This window comes from Sciurus vulgaris (genome assembly GCF_902686455.1).
Source record: "Sciurus vulgaris genome assembly, chromosome: 11".
Lineage (NCBI taxonomy): Eukaryota > Metazoa > Chordata > Mammalia > Rodentia > Sciuridae > Sciurus > Sciurus vulgaris.
Genome location: NC_136472.1, coordinates 78581339 through 78600783, shown reverse-complemented (window position 1 = coordinate 78600783; position 19445 = coordinate 78581339). Strand labels below are relative to the sequence as shown.

At 36.3% G+C, this 19445-nt stretch overlaps 1 pseudogene across 1 annotated transcript; it reads left to right on the top strand.

Annotated features, from left to right (window-relative positions):
- Positions 1–7798: 7798 nt before the first annotated feature.
- LOC306639885 (26S proteasome non-ATPase regulatory subunit 1-like) lies at positions 7799–17973 on the top strand (annotated as a pseudogene). Its single transcript has 2 exons — positions 7799–7806; positions 14911–17973. The product of its transcript is annotated as a 26S proteasome non-ATPase regulatory subunit 1-like (transcript).
- Positions 17974–19445: the final 1472 nt, after the last annotated feature.

Sequence of the window (19445 nt, the reverse complement as noted above, 5' to 3'; positions counted from 1 at the left end):
TGTGTTGAATTTTCCTTTGTTTCAAGTTTGTACCTTCCTCCCTGTAAAACTCCATAAATGAATACTTCAACTAGCTTCTAACTACTACCAGCTATACACTTGTGGATGACTACACTGATAATGTTTTAGACCGATGCTATTATGGCTTTCCTCCTCTAACACAGGATAGAAAAAGCTCACTGTAAAGATTTAGTAAAGTAGAAAAGTCAGTCTCAGAGTAAAGGTACCCTAGCTGAATCTTGGCTTAGCTGCTTCCTACCTAAATGATATTGAGTTAAGTATGTCTTCCTTTAATTGCTTTTCTTCTCATTTCTGGGTGATCAAGGAAACTCCAATACTCAGGGAATTCAGAACATTAAATACCAAGACAGTGAGTGGCATTTAGTGTAAATCAGACTCTAAACATATGTGCACCCTCTTCTTATCTCTTTGTTTGACTTCTCTTTCTAGAAATCTCATTTATGTCCATGGTGCAAAATCTGTTAAGAACATATTATGTAATTGGTAGTATTCTATGTTCTATTTAATATTCAGTGATGAAATGGAAAAGAGTCTCTTGATGGATATCAGAGTTACATGGGAGGTGATAAATATATGAATAAATTAGTATAAAATAAAGTACAAAATAATGATAAGAAGTATTGGGGAGTAAAATGGAGTAAATTATATTCCATGCATGTATGATTATGTCAAAATGAACCCCACAGTTATGTATAACTATGATGCACTAATAAAAGCATTTAAGAAAATAAGAATTATAAGATCATGGCTATGCAAATGTAGACAAAAGGAGATATTATTTTAGCTTGGAGTAATTAGGATATTTTTGTGGAAGGGGTCACATTTAAATTAGACCCCAGAGATGTTGAGCATAATTTTGCTAGAGTGAGTGTAAAGAAACAGTTGAGATAAAAATAATAGCATGAAAAAGCATGTAAAATTTTCAAGTATTTTCACAAAATACTGAGTGGCTTAGTGTTATTGGGATAAAGAACACTAAAAATATTTTAGGAGGTGGAAATGATTTGCAGTCTGGGGAAACTATGGAAAGATTGAAATGCATTTAAAATTTCAAATTGAATCCTTGACATCTTTCCATGGAATTTTTAAAACTACAAAATTATCTTCAGACAATACATTACTTTAGAATAAATATCTTTCTACCTGGCAGCATATGACAAAATAATTCTATGAATTAGAATATCTAGTATATACAAAAAGAAAATATAGATGAGACTGTACATAAATTACAAATGGCCAGAGTGTCACCCCTAGAATTAGAAGGCAAGCACAAGCAGGTTCTACGTAGATTATAAAGTGTTTCAGTCTATAATATATAAACAATTTTATAAATTAAAGAAGATAATAGCCATTCAAAAAGTAAAACAGCAGCATAACAGTATTTTCCTTCAAATTAGAGACTATTCTTAAGCGATGATGTCTAATGTTGTTTGTAATGTAGACAACAGGAAACTTCATCTGCTACTAGCAAGAGCAGAACTTATACCAATTAGAAGGAATATGAACCATACAACCATATGTATCAGAACACTGTCATTTACACCTTTTTTAATATTTCTGATTGGCATATAATTACATAATTATTATCTGTGCATTACCGAGTGATGTTTCAGTGTGTATACATTACATGATAAGCAAATCAGGGTACTTATCATACATATTACATCCTGCAAGTGTCATTTCTTTGTGATGATAATATTCAAAAACCTCTCTTGCAGTTATTTGGAAATTTTATACACAATATTGTTAACCTTAGCCACCCTACTGTGAATAAACAGCAGGACTTATGCCTCCTAACTGTAACCATTTGCACATTGATCAATCTCTTTTTCATATCCTTTTAGCTAGCAATTCGTACCTACAATCATGTTTAATTTAATATTTCCCACAATTCTTTGGGAAATCTTTTCTCCATATATTTTGATGATAGCTTTTATATATAAAGAATTTTGAATATTATGTCTATGAATATTACAAAAATAAATTCTCAAAGTTTAACATAAAAAAATCATCTAGAAAAACATGCAAATTTCCAAAAAAAATCTGTATTTTATATTTACTAAATTATTTTTCACTTAATAAAATGAATTTCATATTTACATTATTATGCATCAGTTGAAAAATGGCATATTTATAACCAATTTTAGGTAACTTGCTTGTTCTCATTGTAACAGGATGATGTCTCAATACTCTGGGGTCCTAGGTAATGAGGGTGCAAATATTGTCCTTCTGGGTTATGAGAGTTGAGCTTTTGAGTCTTATACATGAGATACTCTTGGATAATATTGTAATTTTCAGTGTTTTTATGGGACAATAGAGTTATACTTCCAAGCTGGATAAGTTGAGAAGAGGGTGGGATTAACTATTGTGTAAATGATACAGGAGCTGTTTTCTCTTCTCATGAGGAATGGGCACATTCCCAATATAGTACGGAAAGGAAATAACTGCATCCTATTACAAGGTTTATGCCTTTTTTACAATGTGGCTATGGGAACCCTTATTATACATATACACTGTTAGTCAGAATATCATACTGAATGATAGTATACAAAAAGTCTGGAATGGTCAGGACTATCATTTTCAAAGTGAAATAAAACAAGAATGAATTCATTGTATGGGGATAATTTGCCTCACTGAATAGACTTTATATCCTCAGTTTACAATGAGGCTGTATGCCTCAACAAGGATAATTTAACTCTACAGCAACAAAGAACCCAAAATACCTGTCTGAATCCCTTTTCTAATATTAGAGGGGAAGCTGGCATTCTGGGCCAAGTAGGAATCTACATGTACAGAGAGATACTGCAATCCAACCAGAAAACTCATGGAAAGTTTTAGTTTGAAAGAATTTGAAGTGGAATTGAGGTAGGAGGACAAAAGGACATTCCTGGTTCTCACATAAGAACAAGAAGTTCAGAGTAAGAAAACCCGAGTACAAGATCAGAGTATTGACACACATTCATCACATGGGACAATATAACTATAGCCAAGACAGAGACATAGATACAAGGTATCCCAAGATATTCATTCTTATAAGATGTATCTTATAGGAGACAGGGCAGTCAACAACAATTATCAGAAGAGATAGTATTTCTTTCTTTGTTTTTTAATTTTTTATTTGTTCTTTTTAGTTATACATGACAGCAGAATCTATTCCGATACACAGACATGGAATTTATTCTTTTCTAATTAGGATCCCAGTCTTGTGGATGTACATGATATTGAGAATACTGTGGTGTATTCACATATGTATGTAGGAAAATTATGTCAGATTCATTCCACTGCCTTTCCTACTCAATTTTGATTACTTGAGTTAGCAACTATAAAGTATATACATACAGATTTGTTATTATTCACTGAGTTAGAGAATATTGGGATAAAAGTTTCTATAATGATAATTCAGGACTTGCACCAATGAAGTGAAAGGAAGGCAATTATAACACATTGAGAACTTTCCAACAGATTTGAACAGTTCCTATGTGCCAGACATTGCACCAGGGCCAGGCCTCCAGATTCCTGGCCGTTGGGGAACATGGGGTTAAACGTGAAAAGGCTACACGGGAAAGGGAAAAAAAGCTGATTTTGTGATGGGGTGGCATATAATAGATATTGCCTGGGTAGTACACGGGGGGAGGCGTTAGGTCATGTCTATCATTGAGTCACGATCATTATCAGGTTACTGATAGAGAAAATCAGAAGGATCAGAGTGATGGTATTTTGAGGGTGTTGGTTTTTGAGAATGAGCCAATGCTACTTTCTAGAACAAAATCAAGAGGTGTGCAGTGAAACAGTGCCAGCAATGAACAAAGATCGAAACTCACAGGCTAAAGAGACAGGTGCCCATCCTGCCTTTCGTGATGTGTAGTATAGATTAATAGAACATGGATCAATTCATTAATTAATTCATTCTATGTGCTACAGATAGAAAAGGGAAAGGAAAGTTAAAAATCGGAAGGGGTCAATTTCAGTCCTCATGTATTTTTTGGTCCAGGCCCTTCTAGCTTTTAGAGTCTGGGTTGAGAAGTCGGCTGCTATCCGTATTGGTCTCCCCCTATATGTGATCTGATGCTTTTCTCTCGCGGCCTTCAAAATCCTATCTTTATTTTGAATGTTAGGCATTTTCATTATAATGTGCCTTGGTGTGGATCTGTTGTGATTCTGTGCATTTGGTGTTCTGTAAGCCTCTTGTATTTGATTTTCCATTTCATTCTTCAGGTTTGGGAAATTTTCTGATATTATTTCATTGAATAGGTTGTTCATTCCTTTGGATTGTATCTCTGTGCCTTCCTCAATCCCAATAATTCTTAAATTTGGTCTTTTCATGATGTCCCATAGTTCTTGGAGATTCTGTTCATGATTTCTTACCATCTTCTCTGTTTGGGCGACTTTATTTTCAAGATTAAATATTTTGCCTTCATTGTCTGAGGTTCTGTCTTCCAAGTGGTCTAGTCTGTTGGTGATGCTTTCTATTGAGTTTTTTATTTGGTTTATTGTCTCCTTCATTTCGAGGATTTCCATTTGGTTTTTTTTGAGAATCTCTATCTCTTTGTTGAAATGATCTTTTGCTTCCTCAGGTGCTCTTTCAGCTTATTGGTATTATCATTCATTGCCTGCATTTGCTCTCTTATCTCATCCTTTGCTTCGCGAATCATCTTAATCATGTATAATCTGAAGTCCTTTTCTGACGTTTCTTCTAACATACTGTCATTGGATTCTATTACTATAGAATCTAGATTTGTTTGGATCATTTTCTTCCCTTGTTTTTTCATGTTGTTCATGTATCTTCCCCTCTAGCACTGCAGATCTGGGGTATTGCAGATTTCCCCCTATAGGCTTATAGTGGCCCTATAGGTGTCCAAAACCCTTTCTTTAAGGGGAAATCAATATTAGCAGTACCCAAATCAGACACTATGCAATCCTAGACCAAATAGCCCCTATGGGGACAATAACATCATGTAAATAAGGGAGAAAGCGACTCTGAGGGAACAGGTAAACAGAAGGAAAAGAAAGCAAGAAACGTAAAGAAATAAAAACTTAAATTTTTTTTTAATAAAAGGAGAAAAAAGAAAATCTACTGTATAATAGTCATATACTAATGAAACCTCCCAGTGTTCAGTAGACTGATGTATGTATGAGAGGTACCTGACAATGAGCTTCAAGCCTCCAGCAGGCGTCTCAGGATGGGATTTGCCCCACCCGAAGATTGGAGCTACGGCTTCCAGGATTATCCAAGATGGCCGCTCTGGCTTCCAAATGTGTTGGCAAATGGGGAGCTGCAGCTCAGGGGTGGACGTGGTCAGCTGGAGGTCCTGGAGACAGGATGCAGTTGGTCCTTCAGGGGTCCTGGAGGTCCGGTGTGTTTGGTGAGGTTGTGGGATCCCGGAGGCCGGGTGCAATCAGTTGGTCTGGGTTCCCGGTGATAGGGCACAGTCAGTTGGTCTGGGGGTTCTGGCGGCGGGGAGCAGTCAGTTGATGTGAGAGCCCCAGAGGCAGGGAGTGATCAGTTGGGCTGAGGGATCCTGGAGACGGGACTCAGTCAGTCCGGCCAGGGATCCTACGGGGCCTGGTTGTTGTCTCTAAATGGTGGCAGCCACGTGTAATCAAACCTGCAGGTACTGTATCAGTGAACTTCCAGGCAGCAGCAGGCAGCTGGTTCTCCACTGGCGGTCTGCGGTCAATCTGCTGGCAGCTGTTGGATGATCAGGAGGTGAACCTCGAGCGTTGGGTGATGGATAGGGGTAAGGCAGGCGATGGACAGGTGAGAGGCAGGCAAATGGCGGATGATCTCTAAGGTGGATTCTAATAACCACCACACAATTGAGGAAGCAGAATTGTGACACTCAACATTGCCTGGCATGTGGGGCAGCCCGCCCACCCCAGAGAGCTCACAGAGAAGGTAACAGGCAGCGCGGGTGGGCCAGAGGCATCTCACAGTCTCTAGGTCCTTCCCTTCGGCCTCCTCCTCATGTATTTTTTAAAAGGATGTTCTGTTTTTATATGTGCTAGAGAAAAACACCATCTAGTCAAAGTGTACAGAGTGAGTGGAAGTCAAGGAGAGTCTCTTGTTCCCACTACTTTGGGATGGGATGGCTTTGAATGTTTACTGAATGGATGGTGTTTGGTTAAAAATTTGAAGGAGGTAAGGAAACAGCACAGACAATTGGGGGGAACCACATTCTAGTGAGAGAAAACCAAAAGACAAATTATGTAAGCAGAAGGAGGCCTGCTGTGTTTGAGCTACAGCAAGCAGGACACAGTAGGGAAGAAGGTCTGAAAGTTTCAAGGACGGAGTGGTTTTCTGAGTTACTCTTAGGAATCTGACTGCAGAGGCTGGAACAGATAACTGGAGGCAGGGTTAGGAGCAAAGGCAGAGGCAAGGAGCTATCAGAGGTATAACAGCAATCAAGTAACAGAAAGAGCTGCTTTAATCTGGAAGTTAGGAACAAACTGGAAAATGGTAAAATACATAATACTACATGTTCTAACAAGATTCTAGAACAGACACTTCACAGAAGAAATATGATCCATCAACAAATATATGAAAAAATATTCAACATCTCTAGCAATTAGAGAAATGTAAATTAAAACTATTCTCAGATTTCATCTCACTCCAATCAGAATGGCAACGATCAACAATACAAGCCACAATAAATGTTGGCGAGGATGTGGGGAAAAGGTACACTTATACATTGCTGGTGGGAGTGCAAATTGGTGCAACCACTCTGGAAAGCAGTATGGAGACTCCTCAGAAAACTTGGAATGGAACCACCATTTGACCTAGTTATCTCACTCCTCGGTTTATACCCAAAGGACTTAAAATCAGCACACTACAGTGATGCAGTCACATCAATGTTTGTAGCAGTTCAATTCACAATAGCTAAGCTATGGAACCAACCTAGGTGCCCTTCAACAGATGAATGGATAAAGAAAATGTGGTACATATACACAATGAAATATCACTCAGTCATAAAGAAGAACAAAATTATGGCATTTCCCAGGAAATGGATAGAGTTGGAGAATATTATGCTAAGTGAAATAAACCAATCCCAAAAGACAAAAGGCCAAATGTTTCCTGTGATATGCAGATGCTAGTTCACAGTAAGGGTTAGGGATGAAAAGAAATACTTTGGATTAGACAAAGAGGAATGAAGGGAAGAGAGAGGAACGGGATTAGAAAAGATAGCAGAACAAATTGGATGTTACTATACTATATGTACATATGATTACATGACCAATGTAATTCTACATCATGTACAACCAGAAGATCGAGAATTTATACTTCATATATGTATAATATGTCAAAATACTTTCTACCATCATGTATAACTAATTAGAACAAATAAAAAATAAATACTAATTTAATGCAACTCTATAAAACAATTGAAATTTGTTTTCAAATACTTTGTTGGGATAAATGATCACATTCATTTTCATTTTTATTTATTCTCCTTTAAATATTTAAAATATAATAGAAAAGACAGTGCAATGACTCTGACATAACTTTCTAATGTACATAATGAATACATTACAGTGAATCTCAACATTAGGATCCCAAGACTGGGATTCTAATTAGAATAAGATATACTCTGTGTTTATAGAAATATGTGAAAATAGACTCTACTGTCATTTATAACTAAAAATAGCCAGTAAAAATTCAAAAAATACAAAAAAAGTATATAACCATAATTTTAAACAATGAGGATGATTTCATGATTTTTAACCTGGATTGATAACAATAGCTCTTTACTCCAATGGCAAAATAAGAATGTGGAGAAAGATGAGGAGGTGAGTAGAATCACGCCTTGGCCATGTTACTGTGTCTGTCAGATATCTAAGACTAGAGGTGTTGCATAGGTAGTTGGCTGAACTGATTCCAACAATTTATGCCTAGAAAAGTTCAAGGGAATCTGAAAGTCTGGTTAATTTTAGTTCCTGGTGTTGTGTGTACATATGTGTGTGCACGTGCGTGTGCTTTGCAGGGTAGAATTTGGAGCTGAAATACACATAGAATTAACCATTTTAAAGCTCACAATTGAAAGGTATTTAATACATTTGCTTTATTATGCAATGATTTTCTCTTATCTCATTTTGAAATCTTTTCATCGCCCTCAAAAGACACTTTGCACCCATTTAACAGTCATTCCTCCCCTTGTCCCCAGTCTCTGGCAACCTTATCAATTAACTTTCTGACTCTAATGACCTATTCTAGATATTTGATTTCTTTTAGATAAATGGAATAACGAATTTTTGGTCCTTTGTGTCTAGTTTCTTGTACTTTGCACAATATTTTTTGAGGTTCCTTCACACTGGCATGTACCAGTGTCACATCACTTTTTTATTATGTTGAGTATAAATTTAAACTTCTATATAGGATTTTCACAAATCATGATTGAAGAATACATTTTGAGGACTGACTTTTATTCAGGTAAACTCCAAGAAGTAAGAAAATCAAGAGTTTGATGGTTGTTTTTATTTTATATTAATTTATATTTCACTTTTAATGATAAATTTAATATTTAAATTTTAAGCATATACACAATTCTAAGATGTATTTCTAAATTAAAAACACAATAAACCAAATTATAAAATCATCAGAATGATACTGGCAATAGTTTAATATTCAAATGAATACACGTGAAATTCTCTATTTTTGTGACTCTTTAGTTAGTATATTCTCAATGGAAATGTATGGTCCTCATGCGTAATGTGGCATTTCACATTCTAAACCAGCATGAATGGTAACATTGTTTTACTGTTTGAGGAACCCTGTAGTATTAGTTGCTTCTTTAAAAATCCTTCTTTAGAATGTGTTAGATCAAAACTGAGAATTAATTTGTTTATTTGTTCTTTTTATACATGACAGTAGAATATATTTTGACATATCATGCAAATATTAAATACAATTTCCCATTCTTTTGATTTTAAATGATGTGGAATTACACTGGTCACATATTCGTATATGAACACAGGAAAAATTACGTCTGATTCATTCTCCTACTGTTCCTACTCCCAATCCCCCTCCCTTCCTTTCATTCCCCTTTGTCTAATCCAAAGTACTCCTAATTTTCCCTGCCCCCCACCCTTATTGTGAGTTAGCATCCACATATCAGAGAGAAAATTTGGCCTTTGTGTTGTGGGGATTGGTTTATTACACTTAAGTATGATAGTCTCTAGTTCCATCCATTTATGGGTAAATGCCATAATTTCATTCCTCTTTATGGCTCAGTAATATTCCATCATGTATATATACCATTGTGTATATATTTTCTTTACCATTGATCTGTTGTTGGGCATCTAGGTGGGTTACATAGTTTAGCTATTTTGATTGAGCTGATATAAACATTAATGTGGCAGCATCACAATAGTATGCTGATTTTAAGTTCTTTTTAAGGTCAAATAACATTGCATTGCATGGGTATAACACATTGCATTTATTCAGACTCCTCTGCTGGGCATCTCTATTGTTTCTAAAATCTTTCAGCTGTTGTGAATTTTTTTTGTTGTTATGAATATTTGTGTACAAGTATGGATACCTGTTTTCAATTATTTTTGAATGTATACCAGCTAATTTAAGTTTGAGTATTTCCCTACAAATGGATTTAAGATCCTGTCTAATGTATCTCTACTCTGGTGGTAAGATGAACGGCTCTGGATAATCTATCATGTTAACTGTGTTATCACAACGGAAGGGAGTGTGATCCTTTCTAATGGCGTAACACAGAATTAATTAATAAAGATGTAGTTAATGGCTCCTGGGAGTAAGAGTATATTGCGAACAGCAAGAAGATTGCAAATATCCCTGGTCTTTTGATTTATCTCATAAATTATACTATAATTGTCCTGATTGAAAAGCATAGTAGAACCCAGTAAAAAGATCAATTTGGAAACAATTATCAAGCAAGATTTTATATTTGAACATAATTATGTTTCCTTTAATATAAGAAGTAAATAATTGTTGAATCATATTTATATGATATTTTAGCTATGTATAATTAACTCAGGAAGATTCCTCTCCAGACTTATCACATTTCTTTATTCTAAATGGGTAAGTGAAAAGAGCTCTCAAAATAATTTTTAGTTTTTTAAAATTTATAGAATGCCAACAAAACACTATGTTCCCATCGCCATTTGCTTTAGGTAAATCTTTGTGTTAACAAAAATAATTTAGACATCTTTTAATGCCTAAATATTTTATTACTGAATTTGAGGCTCAAGCAGGAATTGGTCAAAGGAGGCAAGGTATGAGAATATCGATCTTGTCTAAAGGCAAGATTGATTTTTAGAATAAGGATTATGTAAAACTGAGTAAATAAAACCCAACACACTGTTATGTTATATTTCTGCCATTTAATCCCTGATTATGTCAAAAAATATCTAATTTTATTCTATTTGAGTATAATTCATGTAACAATTTATAGGAGAGCATAGACATGAATGTAACGTGCACATATCTAGATTGCTATGTACTTAAATTATATGTAGAAACCCTGACCCCTACTGTGCCTGTATTTGGATTAAGGAAATAATTAACTATAAATTAGGTCATAAAGGTGGGGCCCTAATCCTGCAGGATTAGTGTCCTCATAAGAAGAGAGTGCTCTTTCAGTTCCTTTTTTAGGATTGCTATACACAGAATTGTACAACCCCAATTTATATGTTGAAGCTTTCTAACTCCCATCGTGATGGTATTTTCAAATATGCCTTTTAGAAGACAGAAAGCATTGGATGAGGTCATGAGGGTGGAGTCCTCACGCAGAGATTAATGCCCTTACAAAAAGAGTTATCACCATCTCTGTGTGTCATGTGAGGACGCAGTGAGAAGCTGGTTGTCACTACAAACTAAATCCTGCTGGAATCTTGACCTTGTATCTCCAGTCTTCAGAACTGGATGAGCATAAATTTCTGTTGCTTATGCCACCTTGGTATTTTGTCACGGCAGCCTGAGCACACTCCTGCACATACACACACACATACCCAACTATGCACTCAAACACATATATGTACACTGCAGATGTATGCACATATACATAAATAGATGCCTTTTCTAAGACTTTTAACTAAAATAAGAAGATAGTGAACTTTATCAGCAAACCAAATAAAATATTACATGTGTTATATTGAATTACTGTTTTAAAAAAACATATTTCCCTTGAAAAACAAATAGACAAGTCATATTTGTGAACTTGTATTTTAGTACATAGTCTATAGAGTTTTAATTTAACTATATCAATTGTCACCTTTTATTCATGAAGAATTCAAGTCATGCACTAAAATATTCTGCTAACCCAATTTTATGTGTTGGCTTATAAACTAAATTAAATCATCCCAATTGATTCACAGATTAGATTATCAGAAAATTAACAGGGAGTGTTTGAATATAATTTATAAGTTTCTATACTCATAAGCCAAAATTTTTTAAAATTTTGAATTAATATGCAATCTCTAAGTATCTAGCTTTTCTTCTTATACAGTAACTGGAGCAAATGTCATTATGCAAACTCATAGTTAAATTTTTTTCCCAAGTCACTATTTTATGGTAAAAAAATATAACTTTTAAGTATTAATTAACTTCCTTTCTCAGGGAAAGGAAGATCTAAATGTAGAAAAACACATATTATCCCTGACACCCAAAGGGGAGAGAACTGTTAGAGCTGGTTTATATAATAACTCGGTCCCCTGACTATTGTACCAAGTCATACAATTAAAAAAAAAAAAAAAAAAAACAGGTATTTATTAACCTCTGATAAATGAAATTGAAAGAGGGTGGTCTCAAAAATAAATACAGTCATTTTGAGTGCAGCAATGCATACCTGTAATCCCAGTGACTCAGGAGGCTGAGGCAGGAGGATCGTGAGTTCAAAGCCAGCCTCAGCAAAAGCAAGGTGCTAAGCAACTCAGTGATACCTTGTCTCTAAATAAAATACAAAATAGGACCGAGGATGTGGCTCAGTGGTCAGGTGCCCCTGAGTTCAATCCCTGGTATGCTGAAAAGTAAAATAAATAAATAAATAAAGTCACTTACTTTTTTGAGAAGTTAGAATAGTAAATCTCTTTGTAATTTTTTTTTTTCTTTCTCAGCTTCCTTGGTATTTATCAAATAATCTCATTCATGTAAATTTTCTTCAGTCTGCCTAACATAATTCGAAATTTTTGTTGACAAAATTATACTGGTTAGGGAAATGGGTGCACATTGAACTTTGGAAGGATCAGTTATTCAACTAAAGAGAATGCAGGTGATGGCACCTGAAAAGTCCCTAAGGAACTGAACCTGTTTCTGCAGAGCCCTGCAAAAAAACCCAGTTGAAACAAAATGTCAGGCAGAGGAACCCCAGTTCCAGGCACATAAGAGTTTGTAAAGCAGTTCTCAGAGGTCCAGAAACTTGACAAGAGTCATTACGAAAAGATAACTAAAGACAGAATTTGTTCTCTGAGGCTGGCAGCATGAAAAGACCTTTCTGTGACTTTCTTCGGAGTTTCACAGTGGGAAGGAAAGGGGAAGGACAGAAACACCTTGGTGTTGCTAGCAAGATGGCAGGCTTCTGATGAGAGTGGGACTTTCCAAATTTGGAAACTTCTTAAAGAAGTTTCCTGAGAAAAATCACAGAACTTTCTGTCAATTATTTCTTAATCCTTCTTCCACAAAGCAGCATACACTCTTGATCTATCAATAGTCCATGAAACATAGGCATGAGATGAAACAAACAGGACAGGTTTGATATCAGTGCGTGAACACCTATGTTTCATATGCATTTTTCTAGTCTTCTTTTTAAAGTGGTAGAATTTTAATGGAATTATCCATTGTTTGGCAGAGTGCCTTCTCACAAGGAAAAGTGGATCTCAAGAATTAAAGATCTCCATTTATAAAATCTGCTAAAGCACACCTGTCAGATTACTGTCAAATTACTGATATAATTGGAATATCTTCATTTGGTAAACATGTAGCCCCTAGATTATATTCATACTTAAATATCTAAAAGCATTGAATGAATATAAAGACAGTGTTTCACTTGAATAAGCTTTAGGAATAAATAAAACCGAGTGATTAGGTTGTCCTCTGTTATGTCTAATAAATAACTTCGATACTTTTAATGTCCTAGATCAGAAATCATCTGTGCAACAACATTTTATCTTGCTGACATATACTATGCTTAGCACTATAAACTTGACCTCTGTCTTACTATTGTGAGGTAGGTCTTATTACCCTCAGGTTACATTCAAAGAAACAACCGAAAGAAAAGAATTAAGTTATTTTGCAAGACCCATAAAACTAGTAAGTGGCAGATTGGGAATGCAAACCCAGGCCTGTTAGGCTTCAAATACTGTATTCTTTTCTTACCAAAACTCCTGTCAGATTGAAGATGATTCATAGTGTAATCTTCCTGTTTCCTTTTTTAGTAGAGTGCAGGTTCTTTTATGAATCGAGACTTTATTCTTCCTACTTTTTATAAATCATAGAAAATATAAGGTCTTGCCTTTGCCTGCTCTCTAGATGTTCTCCACTAAGTGCTTATATTTACCCAAGACAGTTGGTTCTGTGGCCCTCACTGTCATAGTTGGCTGCCTCAACCTTCATGCCTCGGTTTTGAAATGCTTGTTATAATCTGTCTCTCCTAGTCTTTGAGCTGGTATTTCAAGATTACCTGAAAAAAACTGACCAAAAGATATTCTTGAAAAAATTATTCAACAGGTGTGGAAGAGAAATAAAAGAACAAGTTAATTGGTTTTTCATAGAGACACATCCATCACAACAGTCTCAAGGACTTCTGGTAGAGCTCAGTATCCTCTTTTGATACTACAGAATGTTGTACAAATTTCTATCGTATTTCACACTTATGGTTTTCATTCTATTGCTCTCTCTCTAGATTATGAAATCTTTCTTATGGATTATAGAATTTGTGATTTTCATCTTACTAACCTGTATATATATATATATATATATATATATATATATGTGTGTGTGTGTGTGTGTGTGTGTGTGTATATATATATATTAGCCTATATATATATATATATATAAACCTATATATATATTTATTATATATATTTACTCTCTGCCGTCTTTACTATGTAGCTTTTAATTTATAGATAAGAGAAGAAAAAGAGAAGGCACACACAGAGTTGTTCATCGCCTTGGACCAGAACTAATTTATATACCACTTTTGCTTATAGCCAATTAATCAGAGGTACTTTGATACAAAGGTCTAACATAAAACACAGTTCTGGACTGGATAGAGGCTTCTTAGAAAAAAAAAAAATGTGTATTCCACTAAGGGATACATAGAATTTTGGAGAGTGGATTATAATCTCTACCAAGACCTGGACCTCTAGCCATCTAATGTCCTCGCACACATTTCTCCCAAAGTGTAGAACATGATCACTGCCCCCTCAAAAAGAAGAAAATATTGAATCCCTTCCATGTCCTCTATTAATCTCAAATATCATTCCTCTAAATGACCATGGCCCTCTCCATCAGGGAAGATACAACTGTATCATCGACCACTGTGAACTTAAAAGTCACCTGTACATTAATGACCCAATATTCCATGTCCAAATAGTGACAGAATTCTTAAACTGAAAACTCCCATTTTGAAAAGAAAAAATAAGAAATCCACAGCAGCCACTAGACTATAGAAATAATGAGATCATCCAAGATGGGCATCAAAAGAAACCCCTCTTCCATGATGGGGAAAAGTTCTTTATCAGATAGTGATACAGCCCTGAGGAGGAACACCTTCAACTATTGTTCTTAATGATTTCTGGATTAACTGTCTGCAAGTGTTCCAGTTAGAATGGCATTCATCAAGAATACATACAACGGAGCACACCCAGGGAGGCAAGAGGCGTGGCAGAGTGAGCGGGTCCTGAGTTGACAGATAAACTGCTCTGCAGGGTCACTGAACGAGTGGATGGGCGAGTAAGGGTCACAACCACGATCATCACCTCAGCTGCTGGAATTATTTCTCTTCTGTATGAAGAAGAACCACAGCTGAAGGAATTTGCACTGCACAAGTTAAATGCAGTTGTCAATGACTTCTGGGCAGAAATTTCTGAGTCTGTGGACAGAATAGAAGGTTTGTGTGAAGATGAAGGTTTCCAGAGCTGGCAGTTTGCAGCCTTAGTGGCATCTAAAGAGTCTTATCACCTGGGGGCTTTTGAGGAGTCTCTGAATTATGCTCTTGGAGCAGGTGAACTCTTCAATGTCAGCAGTAACTCTGAATATGTGGAGACTAGTATAGCAAAATGTATTGATCACTATACCAAACAAAGTGTGGAAAATGCAGAAATTCGTCTGAAGGATAAAAAAATAAAAACAATTGACCAGCATTGTGAATAAAATGTTCCAGCAATGTCTAGAAGATCACAAGTATAAGCAGGCTGTCGGCATCGCTCTGGAGACACGGAGACTAGATGTCTTTGAGAAGACCATACCGGAGTCGAATGATGTCCCAGGAATGCTAGCTATAGCTTCAAGCTCTGCTTGTCTTTAATGCAAAATAAACAGTTTCGGAATAAAGTACTAAGAGTTCTAGTTAAAATCTACATGAAATTGGAGAAACCTGATTTCATCAATGTTTGTCAGTGCTTAATTTTCTTAGATGACCCTCAGGCCGTGAGTGATATCTTAGAAAAACTGGTAAAGAAAGACAACCTCCTGATGGCTTATCAGATTTGTTTTGATTTGTATGAAAGTGCTAGCCAGCAGTTTTTGTCATCTGTAATCCAGAATCTTCAAACTGTTGGCAACCTATTGCTTCTGTGCCTGGATCCACCAATACAGGTACTGTTGCAGGATCAGAGATAGACAGTGACTGGATGGAAACAGAGGAAAAGATAGGTAGTACACTTTCAGGAAGAACACCAGATGCCAGTCCAGAGCCCAAGGACAAGACTTTGAAAATGATTAAAATTTTAAGTGGTTAAGTGGCTATTGAATTACATCTGTAGTCCCTAACATGAAATAACAACACAGACCTCATGATTCTAAAAAACACAAAGGATGCAGTACGGAATTCTGTATGTCATGTGGCAACTGTTAGCGCAAACTCTTTTATACACTGTGGGATGACCAGTGACCAGTTTTTGAGAGATAATTTGGAATGGTTGGCCAGAGCCACTAATTGGGCAAAATTCACTGCCACAGCCAGTTTGGGTGTGATTCATAAGGGTCATGAGAAGGAAGCATTACAATTAATGGCAATGTACCTTCCCAAGGACACTTCTCCAGGATCAGCCTATCAGGAAGGTGGAGGTCTCTATGCATTGGATCTCATTCATGCCAATCATGGTGGTGACATAATTGGTTATTTGCTTAATCAGCTAAAGAATGCTAGCAATGTTATCATTAGACATGGAGGCAGTCTGGGTCTTGGTTTGGCTGCCATGGGAACTGCACACCAGGATGTGTATGATTTGCTAAAACCAAACCTTTATCAGGATGATGCTGTGACAGGAGAAGTAGCTGGCCTGGTACTAGGTTTAGTTATGTTGGGCTCTAAAAATGCCCAGGCTATTGAGGACATGGTTGGATATGCACAAGAAACTCAGCATGAGAAGATTCTATATGGTCTTGCAGTTGGCATTGCTTCAGTGATGTATGAAAGGATGGAAGAGGCCAATGTGCTCACTGAATCTCTGTGTTGTGATAAGGAGGACCCAATTCTTCGAAGGTCTGGAATGCACACCGTCGCCCTGCCTTATTGTGGCTCTGGTAACAACAAAGCTATTCGACGCCTATTGCATGTAACTGTAAGCGATGTTGATGATAATGTCAGGAGGGCAGCAATGGAAGCACTTGGGTTCATTCTATTCAGGTCCCCTGAACAGTGTCCGACTGTTGTTTCTTTATTGTCAGAGAGCTGCAATGGCCCTGGGGATCCCCTGTGCTGGTACAGGAAACAAGGAAGCAATTAATTTGCTAGAACAAATGACAAATGATCTTGTAAACTACATAAGACAAGGGGCTCTCATAGCTTCTGCTCTCATCATGATCCAGCAGACTTAAATCATTCCAACATCATCTATGATAAGTATGATGATGTCATGGCCAAGTTTGACGCTATTCAGGCCCAGGGCATACTGGATGCAGGTGGTCATAATGTCACAATCTCTCTACAATCCAGAACTGGGCACACTCGTATGCCTTCTGTGGTTGGTGTCCTTGTCTTTACCCAGTTCTGGTTCTGGTTTCCTCTGTCACACTTTCTGTCATTGGCTTACACCCTTACCTGTGTCATTGGCCTTAACGAGGACTTAAAGATGCCAAAAGTTCAATCAATATAAATCCAACTGTAAACCATTCACATTTGCATACCCTGTCCCTCTGGAAGCACCAAAAGAAAAAGAAAAAGAAAAAGGTTTCCACTGCTGTATTATCTATCACTGCCAAAGCTAAAAAGAAGGAAAAAGAAAAGGAAAAAAAAGGAGGAGGAGAAAATGGAAGTGGATGAGGCAGAGAAAGAAGAAGAAAAAGAGAAGAAAAAGGAAGCTGAGCCAAACTTCCAGTTATTGGATAACCCAGCTCGAGTGATGCCTGCCCAGCTGAAAGTCCTAACCAGGCAGAGACCTGCAGAGACCAGCCTTTCAAACCTCTCTCCATTGGAGGCTTCGTCATTCTGAAGGACACCAGTGAGGACATTGAAGAGCAGGGGAACCTGTGGCAGCACATGGCCCAAAAATTGAGGAAGGGGAGCAAGAGCCAGAACCCCCAGAGCCATTTGAATATATTGATGATTAAGAACCAGAGGATCCCATTTGCTCATCTGAGGATGACTCTCCAGGCTCATATTGGAAATGCCTAAATGAAAGTTCTTCTGAGGTCTGCGACTCAATGCATGTATCATTGCCTCTGTGCTGAACTGAAGAACCTTGACTCCAAGTCTTTGGTTGAAAAGAAGATATATGCCTATTTAGTGTGCTGTTTCACAAAACTTGGTTTCCAAATAAATATATTAAAATCTCTGAAAAAAAAAAAGAATACATACAATTATAAATGTTGGTGAAAATGGGGGTGGGGGAGGAATGAACACTCATGAATTGTTGGTGGGACTGCAAATTATTACAACCACATTGGAAATCAGTTTTGAGGTTTCTCAAAAGACCATGAATTGAACCATTATATGACCCAGCTACCCCACTCTTTGGTATTAATTCAAAAGAGCTTAGATCAGCATACTATAGTGATATATACATACCAATGTTTGGTGCAATGAACAATAGCCAAGTTATGGAACCAATTCAAATACCCATCAACAGACAAATGAATAAAGGAAATGTGGCATATATACACAATGGAGTTTTACTCAACCATGAAAAAGAATCATATTCTCTCATTTGCTAGTAAAATGGGTGAAATTGGAAAATATCATGCTAAGTGAAATAAGCCAGACACAGAAATTCAGGGTTGAATGCTTTTTCTCAAAATAGAAATCTAGAGAAAAATAAAAAATTAAAAACTTGGGGGAATCTCATGAAAATAGAAGGGAGAATAGTAGAGGGAAAGGATTAAGGGGGAGGGAGGAGGAATGGAAAAGGGAGAAAATGCAGAATGAAATTGACCTAATTACACTATGTGCTAATATGAATATATCACAATGAAATTCACTTTTATGTGTATCTGTAATGCAGCAGTTTTAAAAGAACAACAAAGTATTAGAAGGAAAACTGATCGAGTAGAGGAAGGGTATGGGGGAGAGAAGGGGAAATACTGGGGTTTCAAATGGAGCAATATTATATGCATATTAATATGTCAAAATGACCCCCACTATTATGTTTAACTACAATACACTAATAAAAAGCATTAAAACTGCAAAAGAAAAATGTTTCCTTGACACGTTTCTCAGATATGTTTTATTTCTTGCCTTTCTTATTCACATAAATGTATCTTTAAACTTAGTAGTGCCTATTGTGAAGTCATCTGAAATAATGAACTTACAGGGAATGTACCCATCATAATATGATTTTTTTTCAATACAGTTGGAGCAATTTTGTTCATGGAGACTTGGTTTTTGTTAGCCAGTCTTTTACAATATTTTACCTTGCTACTTGAGGGCCCAGAAACAGTAAACTATTCCAATCTCTAATATTTTTTATCCCTAGACTTCCATAATTTTCTTTGGCCTAGGCTGGAAAATCTTCCAATTCTTGCTGATCTAATTTTTAGAATATTCTAGGTAACCAATAACAGCTAACACTCAAATATTCTGACTTAATTTAACTATTTACCCTAAAGTTGTAAGATGAACATAAAATGAACAGGCATATGATATTACCAATTATTTTGCTATAGTAAACCAGATCTTCACAGCTTTCTAAACTTATCCTGCATCTATCATAACTTAACCAATAAGCTAATTTCATATATTTTATCTCAACTTATAGAGAGGCTAGTAGGGGTAATGAGAACTGATGTAATAATCTCTAAAATT